Consider the following 22,601-nt stretch of genomic DNA (forward strand, 5'->3'; position numbering starts at 1 on the left):
TTGAGGGTGGTAGCCAGCGCCACTCAGACTACACGGGGAGAAGGGGACCTTCTTTTTCAACCCCAGGGGCGTGACGCGAACGTCTACAGCCTGTCATGAGCGGTCAACCGGCGGGAAACCCTCTTATGCTACCTTGGCATCAAGGCTGCCAGAACCGAGGCCCTCGCTAAGCTTTCGCGCGATAATAGGGTTTGGAAATGAGGGGCTCGTTAGGAAATACAGAAAGAAATGCCGGCAGTCTACAACACCAAAAAAGGCATAGGGGAAGGTTAAACAATTTTTTTTACCGTTAGTGACGTTACATTATTATTAATTTTTATTAATTACGTGATAAAGAAAGAAAGAAAAACACGCGCCCAGAGTAGGGACCGAATCCACGCCTTTCGATTAGATCTCGAATGCCTTACCAATTCGGCTATCTGGGCGACTGTGTTCCGCTTCACTTTCTGGGGTATTTATATATACCGCAACTGTATCTGACGCTTGAGGGTGGTAGCCAGCGCCACTCAGACTACACGGGGAGAAGGGGACCTTCTTTTTCAACCCCCGGGGCGTGACGCGAACGTCTACAGCCTGTCATGAGCGGTCAACCGGAGGGAAACCCTCTTATGCTACCTTGGCATCAAGGCTGCCAGAACCGAGGCCCTCGCTAAGCTTTCGCGCGATAATAGGGTTTGGAAATGAGGGGCTCGTTAGGAAATACAGAAAGAAATGCCGGCAGTGTACAACGCCAACGAAGGCATAGGGGAAGGTTAGACAATTTTTTTACCGTTAGTGACGTTACATTATTATTAATTTTTATTAATTACGTGATAAAGAAAGAAAAAAAAACACGCGCCCAGAGTGGGGACCGAACCCACGCCTTTCGATTAGATCTCGAATGCCTTACCAATTCGGCTATCTGGGCGACTGTGTTCCGCTTCACTTTCTGGGGTATTTATATTTACTACAACTGTATCTGACGCTTGAGGGTGGTAGCCAGCGCCACTCAGACTACACGGGGAGAAGGGGACCTTCTTTTTCAACCCCCGGGGCGTGACGCGAACGTCTACAGCCTGTCATGAGCGGTGAACCGGCGGGAAACCCTCTTATGCTACCTTGGCATCAAGGCTGCCAGAACCGAGGCCCTCGCTAAGCTTTCGCGCGATAATAGGGTTTGGAAATGAGGGGCTCGTTAGGAAATACAGAAAGAAATGCCGGCAGTCTACAACGCCAAAGAAGGCATAGGGGAAGGTTAGACAATTTTTTTTACCGTTAGTGACGTTACATTATTATTAATTTTTATTAATTACGTGATAAAGAAAGAAAGAAAAACACGCGCCCAGAGTGGGGACCGAACCCACGCCTTTCGATTAAATCTCGAATGCCTTACCAATTCGGCTATCTGGGTGACTGTGTTCCGCTTCACTTTCTGGGGTATTTATATTTACTACAACTGTATCTGACGCTTGAGGGTGGTAGCCAGCGCCACTCAGACTAAACGGGGAGAAGGGGACCTTCTTTTACAACCCCCGGGGCGTGACGCGAACATCTACAGCCTGTCATGAGCGGTCAACCGGCGGGAAACCCTCATATGCTACCTTGGCATCAAGGCTGCCAGAACCGAGGCCCTCGCTAAGCTTTCGCGCGATAATAGGGTTTGGAAATGAGGGGCTCGTTAGGAAATACAGAAAGAAATGCCGGCAGTCTACAACGCCAAAGAAGGCATAGGGGAAGGTTAGGCAATTTTTTTACCGTTAGTGACGTTACATTATTATTAATTTTTATTAATTACGTGATACAAAAAGAAAGAAAAACACGCGCCCAGAGTGGGGACCGAACCCTCGCCTTTCGATTAGATCTCGAATGCTTTACCAATTCGGCTATCTGGGCGACTGTGTTCCGCTTCACTTTCTAGGGGTATTTATATTTACTACAACTGTATCTGACGCTTGAGGGTGGTAGCCAGCGCCACTCAGACTACACGGGGAGAAGGGGACCTTCTTTTTCAAACCCCGGGGCGTGACGCGAACGTCTACAGCCTTTCATGAGCGGTCAACCGGCGGGAAACCCTCTTATTCTACCTTGGCATAAAGGCTGCCAGAACCGAGGCCCTCGCTAAGCTTTCGCGCGATAATAGGGTTTGGAAATGAGGGGCTCGTTAGAAAATACAGAAAGAAATGCCGGCAGTCTACAACGCCAAAGAAGGCACAGGGGAAGGTTAGACAATTTTCTTTACCGTTAGTGACGTTACATTATTATTAATTTTTATTAATTACGTGATAAAGAAAGAAAGAAAAACACGCGCCCAGAGTGGGGACCGAACCAACGCCTTTCGATTAGATCTCGAATGCTTTACCAATTCGGGTATCTGGGCGACTGTGTTCCGCTTCACTGTCTGGGGTATTTATATTTACTTCAACTGTATCTGACGCTTGAAGGTGGTAGCCAGCGGGAACTCAGACTACACGGGGAGAAGGGGACCTTCTTTTTCAACCCCGGGGCGTGACGCGAACGTCTACAGCCTGTCATGAGCGGTCAACCGGCGGGAAACCCTCTTATGATACCTTGGCATCAAGGCTGCCAGAACCGAGGCCCTCCCTAAGCTTTCGCGCGATAATAGGGTTTGGAAATGAGGGGCTCGTTAGGAAATACAGAAAGAAATGCCGGCAGTCTACAACCGCAAACAAGGCATAGGGGAAGGTTAGACAATTTTTTTTACCGTTAGTGACGTTACATTATTATTAATTTTTATTAATTACGTGATAAAGAAAGAAAGAAAAACACGCGCCCAGAGTGGGGACCAAATCCACGCCTTTCGATTAGATCTCGAATGCCTTACCAATTCGGCTATCTGGGCGACTGTGTTCCGCTTCACTTTCTGGGGTATTTATATTTACTACAACTGTATCTGACGCTTGAGGGTGGTAGCCAGCGCCACTCAGACTACACGGGGAGAAGGGGACCTTCTTTTTCAACCCCCGGGGTGTGACGCGAACGTCTACAGCCTGTCATGAGTGGTCAACCGGCGGGAAACCCTCTTATGCTACCTTGGCATCAAGGCTGCCAGAACCGAGGCCCTCGCTAAGCTTTCGCGCGATAATAGGGTTTGGAAATGAGGGGCTCGTTAGGAAATACAGAAAGAAATGCCGGCAGTCTACAACGCCAAAGAAGGCATAGGGGAAGGTTAGACAATTTTTTTACCGTTAGTGACGTTACATTATTATTAATTTTTATTAATTACGTGATAAAGAAAGAAAGAAAAACACGCGCCCAGAGTGGGGACCGAACCAACACCTTTCGATTAGATCTCGAATGCTTTACCAATTCGGCTATCTGGGCGACTGTGTTCCGCTTCACTGTCTGGGGTATTTATATTTACTACAACTGTATCTGACGCTTGAGGCTGGTAGCCAGCGCCACTCAGACTACACGGGGAGAAGGGGACCTTCTTTTTCAACCCCCGGGGCGTGACGCGAACGTCTACAGCCTGTCATGAGCGGTCAACCGGCGGGAAACCCTCTAATGCTACCTTGGCATCAAGGCTGCCAGAACCGAGGCCCTCGCTAAGCTTTCGCGCGATAATAGGGTTTGGAAATGAGGGGCTCGTTAGGAAATACAGAAAGAAATGCCGGCAGTCTACAACGCCAAAGAAGGCATAGGGGAAGGTTAAACAATTTTTTTTACCGTTAGTGACATTACAATATTATTAATTTTTATTAATTACGTGATAAAAAAAAGAAAGAAAAACACGCGCCCAGAGTGGGGACCGAACCCTCGCCTTTCGATTAGATCTCGAATTCTTTACCAATTCGGCTATCTGGGCGACTGTGTTCCGCTTCACTTTCTGGGGTATTTATATATACTACAACTGTATCTGACACTTGAGGGTGGTAGCCAGCGCCACTCAGACTACACGGGGAGAAGGGGACCTTCTTTTTCAACCCCAGGGGCGTGACGCGAACGTCTACAGCCTGTCATGAGCGGTCAACCGGCGGGAAACCCTCTTATGCTACCTTGGCATCAAGGCTGCCAGAACCGAGGCCCTCGCTAAGCTTTCGCGCGATAATAGGGTTTGGAAATGAGGGGCTCGTTAGGAAATACAGAAAGAAATGCCGGCAGTCTACAACACCAAAAAAGGCATAGGGGAAGGTTAAACAATTTTTTTACCGTTAGTGACGTTACATTATTATTAATTTTTATTAATTACGTGATAAAGAAAGAAAGAAAAACACGCGCCCAGTGTAGGGACCGAATCCACGCCTTTCGATTAGATCTCGAATGCCTTACCAATTCGGCTATCTGGGCGACTGTGTTCCGCTTCACTTTCTGGGGTATTTATATATACTGCAACTGTATCTGACGCTTGAGGGTGGTAGCCAGCGCCACTCAGACTACACGGGGAGAAGGGGACCTTCTTTTTCAACCCCCGGGGCGTGACGCGAACGTCTACAGCCTGTCATGAGCGGTCAACCGGAGGGAAACCCTCTTATGCTACCTTGGCATCAAGGCTGCCAGAACCGAGGCCCTCGCTAAGCTTTCGCGCGATAATAGGGTTTGGAAATGAGGGGCTCGTTAGGAAATACAGAAAGAAATGCCGGCAGTGTACAACGCCAACGAAGGCATAGGGGAAGGTTAGACAATTTTTTTACCGTTAGTGACGTTACATTATTATTAATTTTTATTAATTACGTGATAAAGAAAGAAAGAAAAACACGCGCCCAGAGTGGGGACCGAACCCACGCCTTTCGATTAGATCTCGAATGCCTTACCAATTCGGCTATCTGGGCGACTGTGTTCCGCTTCACTTTCTGGGGTATTTATATTTACTACAACTGTATCTGACGCTTGAGGGTGGTAGCCAGCGTTACTCAGACTACACGGGGAGAAGGGGACCTTCTTTTTCAACCCCCGGGGCGTGACGCGAACGTCTACAGCCTGTCATGAGCGGTGAACCGGCGGGAAACCCTCTTATGCTACCTTGGCATCAAGGCTGCCAGAACCGAGGCCCTCGCTAAGCTTTCGCGCGATAATAGGGTTTGGAAATGAGGGGCTCGTTAGGAAATACAGAAAGAAATGCCGGCAGTCTACAACGCCAAAGAAGGCATAGGGGAAGGTTAGACAATTTTTTTTACCGTTAGTGACGTTACATTATTATTAATTTTTATTAATTACGTGATAAAGAAAGAAAGAAAAACACGCGCCCAGAGTGGGGACCGAACCCTCGCCTTTCGATTAGATCTCGAATGCTTTACCAATTCGGCTATCTGGGCGACTGTGTTCCGCTTCACTTTCTGGGGTATTTATATTTACTACAACTGTATCTGACGCTTGAGGGTGGTAGCCAGCGCCACTCAGACTACACGGGGAGAAGGGGACCTTCTTTTTCAACCCCCGGGGCGTGACGCGAACGTCTACAGCCTGTTTGAGCGGTGAACCGGCGGGAAACCCTCTTATGCTATCTTGGCATCAAGGCTGCCAGAACCGAGGCCCTCGCTAAGCTTTCGCGCGATAATAGGGTTTGGAAATGAGGGGCTCATTAGGAAATACAGAAAGAAATGCCGGCAGTCTACAACACCAAAGAAGGCATAGGGGAAGGTTAAACAATTTTTTTACCGTTAGTGACGTTACATTATTATTAATTTTTATTAATTACGTGATAAAGAAAGAAAGAAAAATGCGCCCAGAGTGGGGACCGAATCCACGCCTTTCGATTAGATCTCGAATGCCTTACCAATTCGGCTATCTGGGCGACTGTGTTCCGCTTCACTTTCTGGGGTATTTAAATTTACTACAACTGTATCTGACGCTTGAGGGTGGTAGCCAGCGCCACTCAGACTACACGGGGAGAAGGGGACCTTCTTTTTCAACCCCCGGGGCGTGACGCGAACGTCTACAGCCTGTCATGAGCGGTCAACCGGCGGGAAACCCTCTTATGCTACCTTGGCATCAAGGCTGCCAGAACCGAGGCCCTCGCTAAGCTTTCGCGCGATAATAGGGTTTGGAAATGAGGGGCTCGTTAGGAAATACAGAAAGAAATGCTGGCAGTCTACAACGCCAAAGAAGGCATAGGGAAGGTTAGACAATTTTTTTTACCGTTAGTGACGTTACATTATTATTATTTTTATTAATTACGTGATAAAAAAAAGAAAGAAAAACATGCGCCCAGAGTGGGGACCGAACCCACACCTTTCGATTAGATCTCGAATGCTTTACCAATTCGGCTATCTGGGCGACTGTGTTCCGCTTCACTTTCTGGGGTATTTATATTTACTACAACTGTAACTGACGCTTGAGGGTGGTAGCCAGCGCCACTCAGACTACACGGGGAGAAGGGGACCTTCTTTTTCAACCCCCGGGGCGTGACGCGAACGTCTACAGCCTGTCATGAGCGGTCAACCGGCGGGAAACCCTCTTATGCTACCTTGGCATCAAGGCTGCCAGAACCGAGGCCCTCGCTAAGTTTTCGCGCGATAATAGGGTTTGGAAAGAGGGGCTCGTTAGGAAATACAGGAAGAAATGCCGGCAGTCTACAACACCCAAGAAGGCATAGGGGAAGGTTAAACAATTTTTTTCCCGTTAGTGACGTTACATTATTATTAATTTTTATTAATTACGTGATAAAGAAAGAAAGAAAAACACGCGCCCAGTGTAGGGACCGAATCCACGCCTTTCGATTAGATCTCGAATGCCTTACCAATTCGGCTATCTGGGCGACTGTGTTCCGCTTCACTTTCTGGGGTATTTATATATACTGCAACTGTATCTGACGCTTGAGGGTGGTAGCCAGCGCCACTCAGACTACACGGGGAGAAGGGGACCTTCTTTTTCAACCCCCGGGGCGTGACGCGAACGTCTACAGCCTGTCATGAGCGGTCAACCGGAGGGAAACCCTCTTATGCTACCTTGGCATCAAGGCTGCCAGAACCGAGGCCCTCGCTAAGCTTTCGCGCGATAATAGGGTTTGGAAATGAGGGGCTCGTTAGGAAATACAGAAAGAAATGCCGGCAGTGTACAACGCCAACGAAGGCATAGGGGAAGGTTAGACAATTTTTTTCCCGTTAGTGACGTTACATTATTATTAATTTTTATTAATTACGTGATAAAGAAAGAAAGAAAAACACGCGCCCAGAGTGGGGACCGAACCCACGCCTTTCGATTAGATCTCGAATGCCTTACCAATTCGGCTATCTGGGCGACTGTGTTCCGCTTCACTTTCTGGGGTATTTATATTTACTACAACTGTATCTGACGCTTGAGGGTGGTAGCCAGCGCCACTCAGACTACACGGGGAGAAGGGGACCTTCTTTTTCAACCCCCGGGGCGTGACGCGAACGTCTACAGCCTGTCATGAGCGGTGAACCGGCGGGAAACCCTCTTATGCTACCTTGGCATCAAGGCTGCCAGAACCGAGGCCCTCGCTAAGCTTTCGCGCGATAATAGGGTTTGGAAATGAGGGGCTCGTTAGGAAATACAGAAAGAAATGCCGGCAGTCTACAACGCCAAAGAAGGCATAGGGGAAGGTTAGACAATTTTTTTTACCGTTAGTGACGTTACATTATTATTAATTTTTATTAATTACGTGATAAAGAAAGAAAGAAAAACAGGCGCCCAGAGTGGGGACCGAACCCACGCCTTTCGATTAAATCTCGAATGCCTTACCAATTCGGCTATCTGGGTGACTGTGTTCCCCTTCACTTTCTGGGGTATTTATATTTACTACAACTGTATCTGACACTTGAGGGTGGTAGCCAGCGCCACTCAGACTACACGGGGAGAAGGGGACCTTCTTTTACAACCCCCGGGGCGTGACGCGAACATCTACAGCCTGTCATGAGCGGTCAACCGGCGGGAAACCCTCATATGCTACCTTGGCATCAAGGCTGCCAGAACCGAGGCCCTCGCTAAGCTTTCGCGCGATAATAGGGTTTGGAAATGAGGGGCTCGTTAGGAAATACAGAAAGAAATGCCGGCAGTCTACAACGCCAAAGAAGGCATAGGGGAAGGTTAGGCAATTTTTTTACCGTTAGTGACGTTACATTATTATTAATTTTTATTAATTACGTGATACAAAAAGAAAGAAAAACACGCGCCCAGAGTGGGGACCGAACCCTCGCCTTTCGATTAGATCTCGAATGCTTTACCAATTCGGCTATCTGGGCGACTGTGTTCCGCTTCACTTTCTGGGGTATTTATATTTACTACAACTGTATCTGACGCTTGAGGGTGGTAGCCAGCGCCACTCAGACTACACGGGGAGAAGGGGACCTTCTTTTTCAACCCCCGGGGCGTGACGCGAACGTCTACAGCCTGTCATGAGCGGTGAACCGGCGGGAAACCCTCTTATGCTATCTTGGCATCAAGGCTGCCAGAACCGAGGCCCTCGCTAAGCTTTCGCGCGATAATAAGGTTTGGAAATGAGGGGCTCATTAGGAAATACAGAAAGAAATGCCGGCAGTCTACAACACCAAAGAAGGCATAGGGGAAGGTTAAACAATTTTTTTACCGTTAGTGACGTTACATTATTATTAATTTTTATTAATTACGTGATAAAGAAAGAAAGAAAAATGCGCCCAGAGTGGGGACCGAATCCACGCCTTTCGATTAGATCTCGAATGCCTTACCAATTCGGCTATCTGGGCGACTGTGTTCCGCTTCACTTTCTGGGGTATTTAAATTTACTACAACTGTATCTGACGCTTGAGGGTGGTAGCCAGCGCCACTCAGACTACACGGGGAGAAGGGGACCTTCTTTTTCAACCCCCGGGGCGTGACGCGAAAGTCTACAGCCTGTCATGAGCGGTCAACCGGCGGGAAACCCTCTTATGCTACCTTGGCATCAAGGCTGCCAGAACCGAGGCCCTCGCTAAGCTTTCGCGCGATAATAGGGTTTGGAAATGAGGGGCTCGTTAGGAAATACAGAAAGAAATGCTGGCAGTCTACAACGCCAAAGAAGGCATAGGGAAGGTTAGACAATTTTTTTTACCGTTAGTGACGTTACATTATTATTATTTTTATTAATTACGTGATAAAAAAAAGAAAGAAAAACATGCGCCCAGAGTGGGGACCGAACCCACACCTTTCGATTAGATCTCGAATGCTTTACCAATTCGGCTATCTGGGCGACTGTGTTCCGCTTCACTTTCTGGGGTATTTATATTTACTACAACTGTAACTGACGCTTGAGGGTGGTAGCCAGCGCCACTCAGACTACACGGGGAGAAGGGGACCTTCTTTTTCAACCCCCGGGGCGTGACGCGAACGTCTACAGCCTGTCATGAGCGGTCAACCGGCGGGAAACCCTCTTATGCTACCTTGGCATCAAGGCTGCCAGAACCGAGGCCCTCGCTAAGCTTTCGCGCGATAATAGGGTTTGGAAAGAGGGGCTCGTTAGGAAATACAGGAAGAAATGCCGGCAGTCTACAACACCCAAGAAGGCATAGGGGAAGGTTAAACAATTTTTTTCCCGTTAGTGACGTTACATTATTATTAATTTTTATTAATTACATGATAAAGAAAGAAAGAAAAACACGCTCCCAGAGTGGGGACCGAATCCACACCTTTCGATTAGATCTCAAATGCCTTACCAATTCGGCTATCTGGGCGACTGTGTTCCGCTTCACTTTCTAGGGGTATTTATATTTACTACAACTGTATCTGACGCTTGAGGGTGGTAGCCAGCGCCACTCAGACTACACGGGGAGAAGGGGACCTTCTTTTTCAACCCCCGGGGCGTGACGCGAACGTCTACAGCCTGTCATGAGCGGTCAACCGGCGGGAAACCCTCTTATTCTACCTTGGCATAAAGGCTGCCAGAACCGAGGCCCTCGCTAAGCTTTCGCGCGATAATAGGGTTTGGAAATGAGGGGCTCGTTAGAAAATACAGAAAGAAATGCCGGCAGTCTACAACGCCAAAGAAGGCACAGGGGAAGGTTAGACAATTTTCTTTACCGTTAGTGACGTTACATTATTATTAATTTTTATTAATTACGTGATAAAGAAAGAAAGAAAAACACGCGCCCAGAGTGGGGACCGAACCAACGCCTTTCGATTAGATCTCGAATGCTTTACCAATTCGGCTATCTGGGCGACTGTGTTCCGCTTCACTGTCTGGGGTATTTATATTTACTTCAACTGTATCTGACGCTTGAAGGTGGTAGCCAGCGGGAACTCAGACTACACGGGGAGAAGGGGACCTTCTTTTTCAACCCCGGGGCGTGACGCGAACGTCTACAGCCTGTCATGAGCGGTCAACCGGCGGGAAACCCTCTTATGATACCTTGGCATCAAGGCTGCCAGAACCGAGGCCCTCCCTAAGCTTTCGCGCGATAATAGGGTTTGGAAATGAGGGGCTCGTTAGGAAATACAGAAAGAAATGCCGGCAGTCTACAACCGCAAACAAGGCATAGGGGAATGTTAGACAATTTTTTTTACCGTTAGTGACGTTACATTATTATTAATTTTTATTAATTACGTGATAAAGAAAGAAAGAAAAACACGCGCCTAGAGTGGGGACCAAATCCACGCCTTTCGATTAGATCTCGAATGCCTTACCAATTCGGCTATCTGGGCGACTGTGTTCCGCTTCACTTTCTGGGGTATTTATATTTACTACAACTGTATCTGACGCTTGAGGGTGGTAGCCAGCGCCACTCAGACTACACGGGGAGAAGGGGACCTTCTTTTTCAACCCCCGGGGTGTGACGCGAACGTCTACAGCCTGTCATGAGTGGTCAACCGGCGGGAAACCCTCTTATGCTACCTTGGCATCAAGGCTGCCAGAACCGAGGCCCTCGCTAAGCTTTCGCGCGATAATAGGGTTTGGAAATGAGGGGCTCGTTAGGAAATACAGAAAGAAATGCCGGCAGTCTACAACGCCAAAGAAGGCATAGGGGAAGGTTAGACAATTTTTTTTACCGTTAGTGACGTTACATTATTATTAATTTTTATTAATTACGTGATAAAGAAAGAAAGAAAAACACGCGCCCAGAGTGGGGACCGAACCAACACCTTTCGATTAGATCTCGAATGCTTTACCAATTCGGCTATCTGGGCGACTGTGTTCCGCTTCACTGTCTGGGGTATTTATATTTACTACAACTGTATCTGACGCTTGAGGCTGGTAGCCAGCGCCACTCAGACTACACGGGGAGAAGGGGACCTTCTTTTTCAACCCCCGGGGCGTGACGCGAACGTCTACAGCCTGTCATGAGCGGTCAACCGGCGGGAAACCCTCTAATGCTACCTTGGCATCAAGGCTGCCAGAACCGAGGCCCTCGCTAAGCTTTCGTGCGATAATAGGGTTTGGAAATGAGGGGCTCGTTAGGAAATACAGAAAGAAATGCCGGCAGTCTACAACCGCAAACAAGGCATAGCGGAAGGTTAGACAATTTGTTTTACCGTTAGTGACGTTACATTATTATTAATTTTTATTAATTACGTGATAAAGAAAGAAAGAAAAACACGCGCCTAGAGTGGGGACCGAATCCACGCCTTTCGATTAGATCTCGAATGCCTTACCAATTCGGCTATCTGGGCGACTGTGTTCCGCTTCACTTTCTGGGGTATTTATATTTACTACAACTGTATCTGACGCTTGAGGGTGGTAGACAGCGCCACTCAGACTACACGGGGAGAAGGGGATCTTCTTTTTCAACCCCCGGGGCGTGACGCGAACGTCTACAGCCTGTCATGAGCGGTCAACTGGCGGGAAACCCTCTTATGCTACCTTGGCATCAAGGCTGCCAGAACCGAGGCCCTCGCTAAGCTTTCGCGCGATAATAGGGTTTGGAAATGAGGGGCTCGTTAGGAAATACAGAAAGAAATGCCGGCAGTGTACAACGCCAAAGAAGGCATAGGGGAAGGTTAGACAATTTTTTTTACCGTTAGTGACGTTACATTATTATTAATTTTTATTAATTACGTGATTAAGAAAGAAAGAAAAACACGCGCCCAGAGTGGGGACCGAACCCATGCCTTTCGATTAGATCTCGAATGGCTTACCAATTCGGCTATGTGGGTGACTGTGTTCCGCTTCACTTTCTGGGGTATTTATATTTACTACAACTGTATCTGACGCTTGAGGGTGGTAGCCAGCGCCACTCAGACTACACGGGGAGAAGGGGACCTTCTTTTTCAACCCCCGGGGCGTGACGCGAACGTCTACAGCCTGTCATGAGCGGTCAACCGGCGGGAAATCCTCTTATGCTACCTTGGCATCAAGGCTGCCAGAACCGAGGCCCTCGCTAAGCTTTCGCGCGATAATAGGGTTTGGAAATGAGGGGCTTGTTAGGAAATACAGAAAGAAATGCCGGCAGTCTACAACACCAAAGAAGGCATAGGGGAAGGTTAAACAATTTTTTTTACTATTAGTGACGTTTCATTATTATTAATTTTTAATAATTACGTGATAAAGAAAGGAAGAAAAACACGCGCCCAGAGTGGGGACCGAATCCACGCCTTTCGATTAGATCTCGAATGCCTTACCAATTCGGCTATCTGGGCGGCTGTGTTCCGCTTCACTTTCTGGGGTATTTATATATACTAAAACTGTATCTGACGCTTGAGGGTGGTAGCCAGCGCCACTCAGACTACACGGGGAGAAGGGGACCTTCTTTTTCAACCCCCGGGGCGTGACGCGAACGTCTACAGCCTGTCATGAGCGGTCAACCGGCGGGAAACCCTCTTATGCTACCTTGGCATCAAGGCTGCCAGAACCGAGGCCCTCGCTAAGCTTTCGCGGGATAATAGGGTTTGCAAATGAGGGGCTCGTTAGGAAATACAGAAAGAAATGCCGGCAGTCTACAACGCCAAAGAAGGCATAGGGGAAGGTTAGACAATTTTTTTTTACCGTTAGTTACGTTACATTATTATTAATTTTTTTAATTACGTGATAAAGAAAGAAAGAAAAACACGCGCCCAGAGTGGGGACCGAACCCACGCGTTTCGATTAGATCTCGAATGCCTTACCAATTCGGCTATCTGGGCGACTGTGTTCTGCTTCACTTTCTGGGGTATTTATATTTACTAAAACTGTATCTGACGCTTGAGGGTGGTAGCCAGCGCCACTCAGACTACACGGGGAGAAGGGGACCTTCTTTTTCAACCCCCGGGGCGTGACGCGAACGTCTACAGCCTGTCATGAGCGGTCAACCGGCGGGAAACCCTCTTATGCTACCTTGGCATCAAGGCTGCCAGAACCGAGGCCCTCGCTAAGCTTTCGCGCGATAATAGGGTTTGGAAATGAGGGGCTCGTTAGGAAATACAGAAAGAAATGCCGGCAGTGTACAACGCCAAAGAAGGCATAGGGGAAGGTTAGACAATTTTTTTACCGTTAGTGACGTTACATTATTATTAATTTTTATTAATTACGTGATAAAGAAAGAAAGAAAAACACGCGCCTAGAGTGGGGACCGAATCCACGCCTTTCGATTAGATCTCGAATGCCTTACCAATTCGGCTATCTGGGCGACTGTGTTCCGCTTCACTTTCTGGGGTATTTATATTTACTACAACTGTATCTGACGCTTGAGGGTGGTAGACAGCGCCACTCAGACTACACGGGGAGAAGGGGATCTTCTTTTTCAACCCCCGGGGCGTGACGCGAACGTCTACAGCCTGTCATGAGCGGTCAACTGGCGGGAAACCCTCTTATGCTACCTTGGCATCAAGGCTGCCAGAACCGAGGCCCTCGCTAAGCTTTCGCGCGATAATAGGGTTTGGAAATGAGGGGCTCGTTAGGAAATACAGAAAGAAATGCCGGCAGTGTACAACGCCAAAGAAGGCATAGGGGAAGGTTAGACAATTTTTTTTACCGTTAGTGACGTTACATTATTATTAATTTTTATTAATTACGTGATTAAGAAAGAAAGAAAAACACGCGCCCAGAGTGGGGACCGAACCCATGCCTTTCGATTAGATCTCGAATGGCTTACCAATTCGGCTATCTGGGTGACTGTGTTCCGCTTCACTTTCTGGGGTATTTATATTTACTACAACTGTATCTGACGCTTGAGGGTGGTAGCCAGCGCCACTCAGACTACACGGGGAGAAGGGGACCTTCTTTTTCAACCCCCGGGGCGTGACGCGAACGTCTACAGCCTGTCATGAGCGGTCAACCGGCGGGAAATCCTCTTATGCTACCTTGGCATCAAGGCTGCCAGAACCGAGGCCCTCGCTAAGCTTTCGCGCGATAATAGGGTTTGGAAATGAGGGGCTTGTTAGGAAATACAGAAAGAAATGCCGGCAGTCTACAACGCCAAAGAAGGCATAGGGGAAGGTTAGACAATTTTTTTTACCGTTAGTTACGTTACATTATTATTAATTTTTTTAATTACGTGATAAAGAAAGAAAGAAAAACACGCGCCCAGAGTGGGGACCGAACCCACGCGTTTCGATTAGATCTCGAATGCCTTACCAATTCGGCTATCTGGGCGACTGTGTTCTGCTTCACTTTCTGGGGTATTTATATTTACTAAAACTGTATCTGACGCTTGAGGGTGGTAGCCAGCGCCACTCAGACTACACGGGGAGAAGGGGACCTTCTTTTTCAACCCCCGGGGCGTGACGCGAACGTCTACAGCCTGTCATGAGCGGTCAACCGGCGGGAAACCCTCTTATGCTACCTTGGCATCAAGGCTGCCAGAACCGAGGCCCTCGCTAAGCTTTCGCGCGATAATAGGGTTTGGAAATGAGGGGCTCGTTAGGAAATACAGAAAGAAATGCCGGCAGTGTACAACGCCAAAGAAGGCATAGGGGAAGGTTAGACAATTTTTTTACCGTTAGTGACGTTACATTATTATTAATTTTTATTAATTACGTGATAAAGAAAGAAAGAAAAACACGCGCCTAGAGTGGGGACCGAATCCACGCCTTTCGATTAGATCTCGAATGCCTTACCAATTCGGCTATCTGGGCGACTGTGTTCCGCTTCACTTTCTGGGGTATTTATATTTACTACAACTGTATCTGACGCTTGAGGGTGGTAGACAGCGCCACTCAGACTACACGGGGAGAAGGGGACCTTCTTTTTCAACCCCCGGGGCGTGACGCGAACGTCTACAGCCTGTCATGAGCGGTCAACCGGCGGGAAATCCTCTTATGCTACCTTGGCATCAAGGCTGCCAGAACCGAGGCCCTCGCTAAGCTTTCGCGCGATAATAGGGTTTGGAAATGAGGGGCTTGTGAGGAAATACAGAAAGAAATGCCGGCAGTCTACAACACCAAAGAAGGCATAGGGGAAGGTTAAACAATTTTTTTACCGTTAGTGACGTTTAATTATTATTATTTTTAATAATTACGTGATAAAGAAAGGAAGAAAAACACGCGCCCAGAGTGGGGACCGAATCCACGCCTTTCGATTAGATCTCGAATGCCTTACCAATTCGGCTATCTGGGCGACTGTGTTCCGCTTCACTTTCTGGGGTATTTATAGATACTACAACTGTATCTGACGCTTGAGGGTGGTAGCCAGCGCCACTCAGACTACACGGGGAGAAGGGGACCTTCTTTTTCAACCCCCGGGGCGTGACGCGAACGTCTACAGCCTGTCATGAGCGGTCAACCGGCGGGAAACCCTCTTATGCTACCTTGGCATCAAGGCTGCCAGAACCGAGGCCCTCGCTAAGCTTTCGCGCGATAATAGGGTTTGGAAATGAGGGGCTCGTTAGGAAATACAGAAAGAAATGCCGGCAGTCTACAACGCCAAAGAAGGCATAGGGGAAGGTTAGACAATTTTTTTTACCGTTAGTTACGTTACATTATTATTAATTTTTTTAATTACGTGATAAAGAAAGAAAGAAAAACACGCGCCCAGAGTGGGGACCGAACCCACGCGTTTCGATTAGATCTCGAATGCCTTACCAATTCGGCTATCTGGGCGACTGTGTTCTGCTTCACTTTCTGGGGTATTTATATTTACTAAAACTGTATCTGACGCTTGAGGGTGGTAGCCAGCGCCACTCAGACTACACGGGGAGAAGGGGACCTTCTTTTTCAACCCCCGGGGCGTGACGCGAACGTCTACAGCCTGTCATGAGCGGTCAACCGGCGGGAAACCCTCTTATGCTACCTTGGCATCAAGGCTGCCAGAACCGAGGCCCTCGCTAAGCTTTCGCGCGATAATAGGGTTTGGAAATGAGGGGCTCGTTAGGAAATACAGAAAGAAATGCCGGCAGTCTACAACACCAAAAAAGGCATAGGGGAAGGTTAAACAATTTTTTTTACCGTTAGTGACGTTACATTATTATTAATTTTTATTAATTACGTGATAAAGAAAGAAAAAAAACACGCGCCCAGAGTAGGGACCGAATCCACGCCTTTCGATTAGATCTCGAATGCCTTACCAATTCGGCTATCTGGGCGACTGTGTTCCGCTTCACTTTCTGGGGTATTTATATTTACTAAAACTGTATCTGACGCTTGAGGGTGGTAGCCAGCGCCACTAAGACTACACGGGAAGAAGGGGACCTTCTTTTTCAACCCCCGGGGCGTGACGCGAACGTCTACACCCTGTCATGAGCGGTCAACCGGAGGGAAACCCTCTTATGCTACCTTGGCATCAAGGCTGCCAGAACCGAGGCCCTCGCTAAGCTTTCTTGCGATAATAGGGTTTGGAAATGAGGGGCTCGTTAGGAAATACAGAAAGAAATGCCGGCAGTGTACAACGCCAAAGAAGGCATAGGGGAAGGTTAGACAATTTTTTTACCGTTAGTGACGTTACATTATTATTAATTTTTATTAATTACGTGATGAAGAAAGAAAGAAAAACACGCGCCCAGAGTGGGGACCGAACCCACGCCTTTCGATTAGATCTCGAATGCCTTACCAATTCGGCTATCTGGGCGACTGTGTTGCGCTTCACTTTCTGGGGTATTTATATTTACTACAACTGTATCTGACGCTTGAGGGTGGTAGCCAGCGCCACTCAGACTACACGGGGAGAAGGGGACCTTCTTTTTCAACCCCCGGGGCGTGACGCGAACGTCTACAGCCTGCCATGAGCGGTGAACCGGCGGGAAACCCTCTTATGCTACCTTGGCATCAAGGCTGCCAGAACCGAGGCCCTCGCTAAGCTTTCGCGCGATAATAGGGTTTGGAAATGAGGGGCTCGTTAGGAAATACAGAAAGAAATGCCCGCAGTCTACAACTCCAAAGAAGGCATAGGGGAAGGTTAGACAATTTTTTTTTACCGTTAGTGACGTTACATTATTATTAATTTTTAATAATTACGTGATAAAGAAAGAAAGAAAAACACGCGCCCAGAGTGGGAACCGAACCCACGCCTTTCGATTAGATCTCGAATGCCTTACCAATTCGGCTATCTGGGTGACTGTGTTCCGCTTCACTTTCTGGGGTATTTATATTTACTACAACTGTATCTGACGCTTGAGGGTGGTAGCCAGCGCCACTCAGACTACACGGGGAGAAGGGGACCTTCTTTTTCAACCCCCGGGGCGTGACGCGAACATCTACAGCCTGTCATGAGCGGTCAACCGGCGGGAAACCTCATATGCTACCTTGGCATCAAGGCTGCCAGAACCGAGGCCCTCGCTAAGCTTTCGCGCGATAATAGGGTTTGGAAATGAGAGGCTCGTTAGGAAATACAGAAAGAAATGCCGGCAGTCTACAACACCCAAGAAGGCATAGGGGAAGGTTAAACAATTTTTTTACCGTTAGTGACGTTACATTATTATTAATTTTTATTAATTACGTGATAAAGAAAGAAAGAAAAACACGCTCCCAGAGTGGGGACCGAATCCACACCTTTCGATTAGATCTCAAATGCCTTACCAATTCGGCTATCTGGGCGACTGTGTTCCGCTTCACTTTCTGGGGTATTTATATTTACTAAAACTGTATCTGACGCTTGAGGGTGGTAGCCAGCGCCACTCAGACTACACGGGGAGAAGGGGACCTTCTTTTTCAACACCCGGGGCGTGACGCGAACGTCTACAGCCTTTCATGAGCGGTCAACCGGCGGGAAATCCTCTTATGCTACCTTGGCATCAAGGCTGCCAGAACCGAGGCCCTCGCTAAGCTTTCGCGCGATAATAGGGTTTGGAAATGAGGGGCTCGTTAGGAAATACAGAAAGAAATGCCGGCAGTCTACAACCGCAAACAAGGCATAGCGGAAGGTTAGACAATTTTTTTTACCGTTAGTGACGTTACACTATTATTAATTTTTATTAATTACGTGATAAAGAAAGAAAGAAAAACACGCGCCTAGAGTGGGGACCGAATCCACGCCTTTCGATTAGATCTCGAATGCCTTACCAATTCGGCTATCTGGGCGACTGTGTTCCGCTTCACTTTCTGGGGTATTTATATTTACTAAAACTGTATCTGACGCTTGAGGGTGGTAGCCAGCGCCACTCAGACTACACGGGGAGAAGGGGACCTTCTTTTTCAACCCCCGGGGCGTGACGCGAACGTCTACAGCCTTTCATGAGCGGTCAACCGGCGGGAAACCCTCTTATGCTACCTTGGCATCAAGGCTGCCAGAACCGAGGCCCTCGCTAAGCTTTCGCGCGATAATAGGGTTTGGAAATGAGGGGCTCGTTAGGAAATACAGAAAGAAATGCCGGCAGTCTACAACGCCAAAGAAGGCATAGGGGAAGGTTAGACAATTTTTTTTACCGTTAGTGACGTTACATTATTATTAATTTTTATTAATTACGTGATAAAGAAAGAAAGAAAAACACGCGCCCAGAGTGGGGACCGAACCAACACCTTTCGATTAGATCTCGAATGCTTTACCAATTCGGCTATCTGGGCGACTGTGTTCCGCTTCACTGTCTGGGGTATTTATATTTACTACAACTGTATCTGACGCTTGAGGGTGGTAGCCAGCGCCACTCCGACTACACGGGGAGAAGGGGACCTTCTTTTTCAACCCCCGGGGCGTGACGCGAACGTCTACAGCCTGTCATGAGCGGTCAACCGGCGGGAAACCCTCTTATGCTACCTTGGCATCAAGGCTGCCAGAACCGAGGCCCTCGCTAAGCTTTCGTGCGATAATAGGGTTTGGAAATGAGGGGCTCGTTAGGAAATACAGAAAGAAATGCCGGCAGTCTACAATGCCAAAGAAGGCATAGGGGAAGGTTAGACAATTTTTTTTTACCGTTAGTGACGTTACATTATTAAATAATTTTTATTAATTACGTGATTAAGAAAGAAAGAAAAACACGCGCCCAGAGTGTTGACCGAACCCATGCCTTTCGATTAGATCTCGAATGGCTTACCAATTCGGCTATCTGGGTGACTGTGTTCCGCTTCACTTTCTGGGGTATTTATAAATACTACAACTGTATCTGACGCTTGAGGGTGGTAGCCAGCGCCACTCAGACTACACGGGGAGAAGGGGACCTTCTTTTTCAACTCCCGGGGCGTGACGCGAACGTCTACAGCCTTTCATGAGCGGTCAACCGGCGGGAAACCCTCTTATGCTACCTTGGCATCAAGGCTGCCAGAACCGAGGCCCTCGCTAAGCTTTCGCGCGATAATAGGGTTTGGAAATGAGGGGCTCGTTAGGAAATACAGAAAGAAATGCCGGCAGTCTACAACCGCAAACAAGGCATAGCGGAAGGTGAGACAATTTTTTTTACCGTTAGTGACGTTACATTATTATTAATTTTTATTAATTACGTGATAAAGAAAGAAAGAAAAACACGCGCCTAGAGTGGGGACCGAATCCACGCCTTTCGATTAGATCTCGAATGCCTTACCAATTCGGCTATCTGGGCGACTGTGTTCCGCTTCACTTTCTGGGGTATTTATATTTACTACAACTGTATCTGACGCTTGAGGGTGGTAGACAGCGCCACTCAGACTACACGGGGAGAAGGGGACCTTCTTTTTCAGCCCCCGGGGCGTGACGCGAACGTCTACAGCCTGTCATGAGCGGTCAACCGGCGGGAAACCCTCTTATGCTACCTTGGCATCAAGGCTGCCAGAACCGAGGCCCTCGCTAAGCTTTCGCGCGATAATAGGGTTTGGAAATGAGGGGCTCGTTAGGAAATACAGAAAGAAATGCCGGCAGTCTACAATGCCAAAGAAGGCATAGGGGAAGGTTAGACAATTTTTTTTACCGTTAGTGACGTTACATTATTATTAATTTTTATTAATTACGTGATTAAGAAAGAAAGAAAAACACGCGCCCAGAGTTGGGACCGAACCCATGCCTTTCGATTAGATCTCGAATGGCTTACCAATTCGGCTATCTGGGTGACTGTGTTCCGCTTCACTTTCTGGGGTATTTATAAATACTACAACTGTATCTGACGCTTGAGGGTGGTAGCCAGCGCCACTCAGACTACACGGGGAGAAGGGGACCTTCTTTTTCAACCCCCGGGGCGTGACGCGAACGTCTACAGCCTGTCATGAGCGGTCAACCGGCGGGAAATCCTCTTATGCTACCTTGGCATCAAGGCTGCCAGAACCGAGGCCCTCGCTAAGCTTTCGCGCGATAATAGGGTTTGGAAATGTTAGGAAATACAGAAAGAAATGCCGGCAGTCTACAACACCAAAGAAGGCATAGGGGAAGGTTAAACAATTTAAAACCGTTAGTGACGTTTCATTATTATTAATTTTTAATAATTACGTGATAAAGAAAGAAAGAAAAACACGCGCCCCGAGTGGGGACCGAATCCACGCCTTTCGATTAGATCTCGAATGCCTTACCAATTCGGCTATCTGGGCGACTGTGTTCCGCTTCACTTTCTGGGGTATTTATATTTACTAAAACTGTATCTGACGCTTGAGGGTGGTAGCCAGCGCCACTCAGACTACACGGGGAGAAGGGGACCTTCTTTTTCAACCCCCGGGGCGTGACGCGAACGTCTACAGCCTGTCATGAGCGGTCAACCGGCGGGAAACCCTCTTATGCTACCTTGGCATCAAGGCTGCCAGAACCGAGGCCCTCGCTAAGCTTTCGCGCGATAATAGGGTTTGGAAATGAGGGGCTCGTTAGGAAATACAGAAAGAAATGCCGGCAGTCTACAACGCCAAAGAAGGCATAGGGGAAGGTTAGACAATTTTTTTTACCGTTAGTGACGTTACATTATTATTAATTTTTATTAATTACGTGATAAAGAAAGAAAGAAAAACGCGCCCAGAGTGGGGACCGAACCCACGCCTTTCGATTAGATCTCGAATGCCTTACCAATTCGGCTATCTGGGCGACGGTGTTCCGCTTCACTTTCTGGGGTATTTATATTTACTAAAACTGTATCTGACGCTTGTGGGTGGTAGCCAGCGCCACTCAGACTACACGGTGAGAAGGGGACCTTCTTTTTCAACCCCCGGGGCGTGACGCGAACGTCTACAGCCTGTCATGAGCGGTCAACCGGCGGGAAAACCTCTTATGCTACCTTGGCATCAAGGCTGCCAGAACCGAGGCCCTCGCTAAGCTTTCGCGCGATAATAGGGTTTGGAAATGAGGGGCTCGTTAGGAAATACAGAAAGAAATGCCGGCAGTCTACAACGCCAAAGAAGGCATAGGGGAAGGTTAGACAATTTTTTTTACCGTTAGTGACGTTACATTATTATTAATTTTTATTAATTACGTGATAAAAAAAGAAAGAAAAACACGCGCCCAGAGTGGGGACCGGACCCTCGCCTTTCGATTAGATCTCGAATTCTTTACCAATTCGGCTATCTGGGCGACTGTGTTCCGCTTCACATTCTGGGGTATTTATATTTACTACAACTGTATCTGACGCTTGAGGGTGGTAGCCAGCGCCACTCAGACTACACGGGGAGAAGGAGACCTTCTTTTTCAACCCCAGGGGCGTGACGCGAACGTCTACAGCCTGTCATGAGCGGTCAACCGGCGGGAAACCCTCTTATGCTACCTTGGCATCAAGGCTGCCAGAACCGAGGCCCTCGCTAAGCTTTCGCGCGATAATAGGGTTTGGAAATGAGGGGCTCGTTAGGAAATACAGAAAGAAATGCCGGCAGTCTACAACACCAAAAAAGGCATAGGGGAAGGTTAAACAATTTTTTTTACCGTTAGTGACGTTACATTATTATTAATTTTTATTAATTACGTGATAAAGAAAGAAAGAAAAACACGCGCCCAGACTAGGGACCGAATCCACGCCTTTCGATTAGATCTCGAATGCCTTACCAATTCAGCTATCTGGGCGACTGTGTTCCGCTTCCCTTTCTGGGGTATTTATATTTACTACAACTGTATCTGACGCTTGAGGGTGGTAGCCAGCGCCACTCAGACTACACGGGGAGAAGGGGACCTTCTTTTTCAACCCCCTGGGCGTGACGCGAACGTCTACAGCCTGTCATGAGCGGTCAACCGGAGGGAAACCCTCTTATGCTACCTTGGCATCAAGGCTGCCAGAACCGAGGCCCTCGCTAAGCTTTCGCGCGATAATAGGGTTTGGAAATGAGGGGCTCGTTAGGAAATACAGAAAGAAATGCCGGCAGTCTACAACGCCAAAGAAGGCATAGGGGAAGGTTAGACAATTTTTTTTACCGTTAGTGACGTTACATTATTATTAATTTTTATTAATTACGTGATAAAGAAAGAAAGAAAAACACGCGCCCAGAGTGGGGACCGAACCCACGCCTTTCGATTAGATCTCGAATGCCTTACCAATTCGGCTATC

The 22,601-nt window shown here is 47.9% G+C and overlaps 2 non-coding genes across 2 annotated transcripts; both read right to left on the reverse strand.

Annotated features, from left to right (window-relative positions):
* Nucleotides 1–1,318: 1,318 nt before the first annotated feature.
* Nucleotides 1,319–1,390, reverse strand: Trnak-uuu (transfer RNA lysine (anticodon UUU)). Its single transcript has one exon. It is a non-coding gene; the product is annotated as a tRNA-Lys (tRNA).
* A 6,197-nt stretch (nt 1,391–7,587) lies between these two features.
* Nucleotides 7,588–7,659, reverse strand: Trnak-uuu (transfer RNA lysine (anticodon UUU)). Its single transcript has one exon. It is a non-coding gene; the product is annotated as a tRNA-Lys (tRNA).
* Between the last annotated feature and the right edge of the window lie 14,942 nt (nt 7,660–22,601).

Source organism: Haemaphysalis longicornis, unplaced genomic scaffold (assembly GCF_048455015.1).
Source record: "Haemaphysalis longicornis isolate Haplotype H1 unplaced genomic scaffold, Haemaphysalis longicornis Haplotype H1 scaffold_13, whole genome shotgun sequence".
NCBI classification, from domain to species: Eukaryota; Metazoa; Arthropoda; class Arachnida; order Ixodida; family Ixodidae; genus Haemaphysalis; species Haemaphysalis longicornis.